Source organism: Podarcis bocagei (genome assembly GCF_964188305.1).
Source record: "Podarcis bocagei genome assembly, chromosome: 16".
In the NCBI taxonomy this organism is placed as follows: Eukaryota; Metazoa; Chordata; class Lepidosauria; order Squamata; family Lacertidae; genus Podarcis; species Podarcis bocagei.
In genome coordinates, this window is record NC_138142.1 from 23,785,389 (window position 1) to 23,791,396 (window position 6,008).

Below are 6,008 nucleotides of genomic sequence, written 5' to 3' on the forward strand. Positions count from 1 at the left end.
AGTAGATGAATAGGTACCACTCTGGCAGGAAGGTAAACGGCATTTCCGTGTGCTGCTCTGGTTTGCCAGAAGTGGCTTAGTCATGCTGGCCACATGACCCGGAAGCTGTACGCCGGCTCCCTCGGCCAATAAAGCAAGATGAGCACCACAACCCAGAGTCGGCCACGACTGGACCTAATGGTCAGGGGCCCCTTTACCTTTATTCCAACTTTTTGCCAGGGAACTTAAGGGGGTGTACACAGCTCTCTGTGTCTTCCTTTAATCTCCACAACAACCCTTCGAGGTAGGTTGGGTGGAGAGACTGTGACTGGCCCAAAGTCACCCAGTGAACTTCATAGTTGAGTGGGAATTTGAAGCCTAGTCTCCCAGGTCCTGGCCCGAGGCCCCAACTAGTCCATCGGCCACCGGCTATTTCAATAGCTAACAGCAACAGCCAGAACAGGTAGGAGATGCCGAGGCCTTCTGGAGATCTGTCAGGGCAAAGCGTGCTCCAGAGATGCCTCTCTTCTCACCAGCTGACTGCAGCTCCCTGGCACATGTGCGTACAGTAGAACAGACGCGCTTGTGACCAGCACCCGTGACAACCGACATGTGACAGGCATGCTCCTCTTTTGTTCCTGCCCAGGAGTGCTTTTCTGCCTAGGAAATTGTCATGTTTGAAGTAGCCCTGAGTTGCCAATGGTTTAATTCAAACAGGAAAGCTGCCAGACAAAAAGGAGAGTGGGGTGTGTGTGTGGAGGGAGAGAGAAACATTCCTCTGCTAGTTCTGGATTGTTCCTCTCCAGACTTGCTTTTCAGCCCGATCTCCTGTTGCTTTTCATCTCTCTCTCTCTCTCTCTCTCTCTCTCTCTCTCTCTCTCTCTCTCTCTCTCTCTCTCTCTCTCCACACACACACCGCCCAAAGGTGCTGCAATGCCTCCTGTCTCCACAGCTACCTTCCCTGGGCACACAGGTTTCAAGCACTTTCGATGCACTGTGTTCAGCTGGGTTCGGAACACATTGCTCGTCTCTGCTGCTCAAAGGAAGGGATTGTTACAAGCGCTATTACATGACTCACCCCGGGCTCGCTCCTGCTTCCCCCTCCCTCGTCTCCCAATGCACAGCGTCGAAACATTCCGGCCTGCGTGCCAACAACTCCCCTCATGCAAAGACTTCTCTTTCTTTCTGACTGCCTCGTTCCATCTGTTCCACGTGCTCCCTCGGTCTCCCCTCGACAGTCACTGGCACGGCGCGCACAAGAGGATGCCCTCGCCAAAGCACTCTCGCATGCCAGTCGAGTGAGCGAGCGAGCTATTCGGGCAGATTCAAACAACCAGAGCGGAGGGAGGATTCCTCTCTCTTCTCTGCCCACCCATTCACCCACCCACCCACCCAATGCAGGCTATGTGTGTTCAACAACAGCTGTGTGGCAGGCAGAAATTCAACCGGTGAGGGGTTTCTCCGGGAAAAGAATGTGCATTTAAAATATATCCAATGTACATTTAAAGAGCATGACCTCCCCCAGAGAATCCTGGGAGCAGTGGCATAACAGGGCAGGGGACACCGAGGCAGTTGCCCTGGGCACAGAATTCTTAGGGGTGCAAAATTTCTAAAAAAAGAAAATAGTAAATATATATATATATATATATATATATATATGCTTTCGTAGATTTTCACGGGTACAGGAATGCAGGTTTTGGTGTCTTCGGGTGTCTTCCCGTGTAAGAGTTGGGGTGTCTAGGCGACGTTTCGACGAGGTCTCACTCGTCATCTTCAGGCTGGTGCTTTCGGCTTCTTGTTACTGGAACAGAGCAGGATCTCAGTGTTTGAGTTCCTATAAATACTGTTTATAAATACACACCACACCCCCTCAACAGTATTTATAGGAACTCAAACACTGAGATCCTGCTCTGAGATCCTGCTCTGTTCCAGTAACAAGAAGCCGAAAGCACCAGCCTGAAGATGACGAGTGAGACCTCGTCGAAACGTCGCCTAGACACCCCAACTCTTACACGGGAAGACACCCGAAGACACCAAAACCTGCATATATATATATATATATATATTAGCATGCCCTCCTCCTCACACAGAAAATCTCCCAATTCTCGCGTGGGCATAATGAGGAATAGATTTGAGAGATGGTTGCTAGGGCACCTTCTGCATGGACTTTAGAAAGATACGTGCTCCTGACCAACTGTCCAACCCATTCTCCACCATGCTCAGTGCTCATAGGGCGCCGTGGCGGCCAATCAGGTAGGTTGCCAAGCTATTGCCCCTTTGCTCCAGCCCATCTGTGGTTGGTACTGAGGATACTTGCCTTGCCCCGGGCACTGGCATCCCGCGCTACACCACTGCCTGGAAGCTGTAGTTTGTTAAGAGTGCTGCAAAGGGAAGCTCTGTAAGGGAGAAGCAACAGGTCCTGGGATTCTCTGGGAGAAGCCAAGTGCTTCAAATGTACATTGGATGTCCTTAAAATGCATCGTGTGCAGCTTATGAACATATGAAAAGTCCTGCTGGATGAAGCCAAAGGCCCAGGATCCTGTTCTCAGAATGGACAACAAGATAACTTCGGGGAAGCCTGCAAGCAGAACCTGAATGCAACAGCAGCTCTCTCCAATTATGATTTCCAGCAACTAGTATCCAGAGGCACGCCGCCTCCAACACTGCAGCAGCACAGAGCCACCATGGCTAGTTGCCATGCATAGCCTCAGCCGTCATGAATTTGCTTAATCCCCTTTCAAAGCCCTCCAAGTTGGTGACCATTGCTCCATCTCGTGGGAGTGAATTCCATAGTTTAACTATGCACTGCGTGAAGAAGCATTTCCTTTTGTCTGCCCTGAGTCTCCCAGCACTGAGCTTTGTCAGAAGATGGGGGTGGCTGAGCCACGAGCCAGGTCCCCCCACATCCCCCATTCCCTGCCCCACCTCCAGTTAAGCATAGATGTAGCAGTGTCTTTCATATACAACAGCTTACTTCACCGGATGCAAGAGCCGGGCTACAAAGGATACACACCCATATTTGTCTGTCCTGAATATTCCAACATTAAGCTTCCCCAATGAGGAGTTGAAGAAATCCAACAGGTGCTGCATTCTCTCTCTACACCAGCCTTTATCAACCCGCGGGTCCCCAGATGTTGTTGGACTACAACTCCCATCACCCCTAGCTAGCAAGGTCATCACAGGGATGATGGGAGTTGTAGTCCAACAACATCTGGGGACCCACAGGTTGAAAACCACTGCTCTGTACAATTGCAAACATTCGGCTTCATGCACTTCTCCTGGGAAGGGCTGTATCTCAGTGTTCGGGCAACTGCTTCAAATGCAGACAGTCCCAGGGTCAATCCCCAGCATCTTTGGGTGGGACTCGGAGAGAGAGCCCTGCCTGAAGCTCTGGAGAGCCTTTGCTAATCATTGTAGATAATACTGAGCTATATGGACCACTGAGCTATATGGGAAGGGACGCAGGTGGCGCTGTGGGTTAAACCACAGAGCCTAGGACTTGCCGATCAGAAGGTCGGCGGTTCGAATCCCGCAACGGGGTGAGCTCCCGTTGCCCAGTACCAGCTCCTGCCAACCTAGCAGTTTGAAAGCACGCTAAAGTGCAAGTAGATAAATAGGTACCGCTCCGGCAGGAAGGTAAACGGCATTTCTGTGCGCTGCTCTGGTTTGCCAGAAGCGGCTTAGTCATGCTGGCCACATGACCCAGAAGCTGTACGCTGTCTCCCTCAGCCAATAAAGCGAGATGAACGCCGCAACCCCAGAGTCGGTCACGACTGGACCTAATGGTCGGGGGTCCCTTTACTTTTACCTATATGGACCACAGAGGCAGGTCTGCAGCAGCGTTCAAAATTCCCCAGACACCGGGCGCATTTTGTGACTGGCACAGGTCCAACTACGACCACACGAAGATCTCTGGATGCCAGGTTGGCAACTGACCTCTCCATCTGGCTGGCCTCTCCAGCTTTCTTAAGCAGGTAAACAGAAGAGTTTATTCACTGTGTTGATGTCCCACCTTTTCCTCCAAGGAGTCCGTGGTTCACCCCACTCCTCAGTTAAACCCTACAACAGCCCTGTGAGGTAGGTGAAGAGGCTGTGACTGGCCCAAGGTCACCCAGTGAGCTTCATGACTGAGTGGGGATTTGAACCCTGATCTAAACAAATATGGGGGAAGCCAAATGTCACTTAGAGAAGGATCTGAAATATTTTCAGTGGAGCTTGAATTCCTTTTATTCTGGGTTGTTTTATTGGATCTTTTAAACTGCTTCGAGAGTTTTTTTCTCTCTTTAAAATATAAAGCAGGATAGAAATGAAATGAATAACAGTAATAATATTTATTAAAATAAATCTCATTGGGCAAAAAAATCGCACCTAGATATTCTGTTGTGGCGACCGTAACCTAGGTTTAATGTGTCATTTGGCGATTGGATTATATACTGTGTCCTGAACCACCGGGTACCTGGTCGCAAGTCTCGCTAGTGTACACCATCCCATGGCATAATAGGGATGTCCTATTATTATTATTATTATTATTATTATTATTATTATTATTATTACTTCCCACTCCTTGTAGACCAGGCATAGGCAAACCCGGCCCTCCAGATGTTTTGGGACTACAACTCCCATCATCCCTAGCTAACAGGACCAGTGTTCAAGGGTGGTGGGAATTGTAGTCTCAGAACACCTGGAGGGCCGAGTTTGCCTATGCCTGTTATAGACAATGCTGCATTAGACAGGCCACCTATTTGACTCAGTATAAAGCACCTTCCTCTATTCCTCCATATTCAGATGCAGAACCAAGCTAGCCATGCTTTTCAAAAGCTGGGCTTAAACCAGCTGCTTTTATTTTGAAGACAAAGCAGCTTCAGGGCCCAGATCTGGAATGTGCTTCCAATCTAGATCAGCATCGCCCCGCCCCACCCCCGTATGGATTTTCCTACCAAAAATCTCTTCCTCCCACCACTGTTTTTCCCCCCTTTTGCTGGCAGTGTTGTTGAAGAAAAACAGCGGCCTGGAAGGTGTGATGGTAGAGGAAACTGGTGCAGGGCCCCAGTCCAGATTGGGCCACCACTGTTATTTTTCTTTCAAAGTAAATTTGGTCAGTTTAAGCACACTTTTCGAATAAGACGGGAATACCATGCCATGTGGTTTGGCCTGCAGAGATGGGGAAAACAGCATGTATCTTTGTTTTCACTAGTTTGAGGTTTTGTTTTTTTCATTTTGGGGGGAGCAGAACACTGCAGTCCATTCTGCCCTTTGCGAAGAAACATGTGGGCTCCAGATGTCGCTGGACTCCAGCTCCCATCACCCCTGACCATTGGGCCATGCTGCCTGGGGCTGATGGGAGTTGGAGTCCAACAACATCTGGAGGGCCACAGGTTCCCTACCCCTGCTCTGCAAACTCTGGCTCCAGATTTGAGCTGCACTGGGAGGGAGCAGTATTTTTGGAACCGAAAACGCGGCAATCCGAACACTTATTGCTTCCTACAGTCCTCTGGGACTGCATATACAGAAACCTGTTTGTAGCCCCATAACATAGCTTTTCTCAATACAGAATCATTCATGCACATCCCCATACCCCCACACGTGCTGCTTACAATCTAGACTGATTCTAGAGCCCACCATCCACAAAGGTGGCTGTGGTTACTTTATATGTATTTGACTTGCCACCACCCAGTGCCGGATTTATGTATTAGCTAAACAAGCTATAGCTTAGGGCTCCACTCTCTTGGCGGCCCCCCCAAAAAATTTAAAGGAAAAAAACTGGATGTGCATTTCCAAAATATAACGTAAGTTCAACAATTACTTTGATAAAATACATATTTTGTTATGTGCAAATGGCTTTAGATACCTATTAGGTCCATAAGGTAAAGGTAAAGGGACCCCTGACCATTAGGTCCAGTCGCGGACGACTCTGGGGTTGCAGCACTCATCTCGCTTTACTGGCGAAGGGAGCCGGCGTTCAGCTTCCGGGTCATGTGGCCAGCATGACTAAGCCGCTTCTGGTGAACCAGAGCAGCGCATGGAAATGC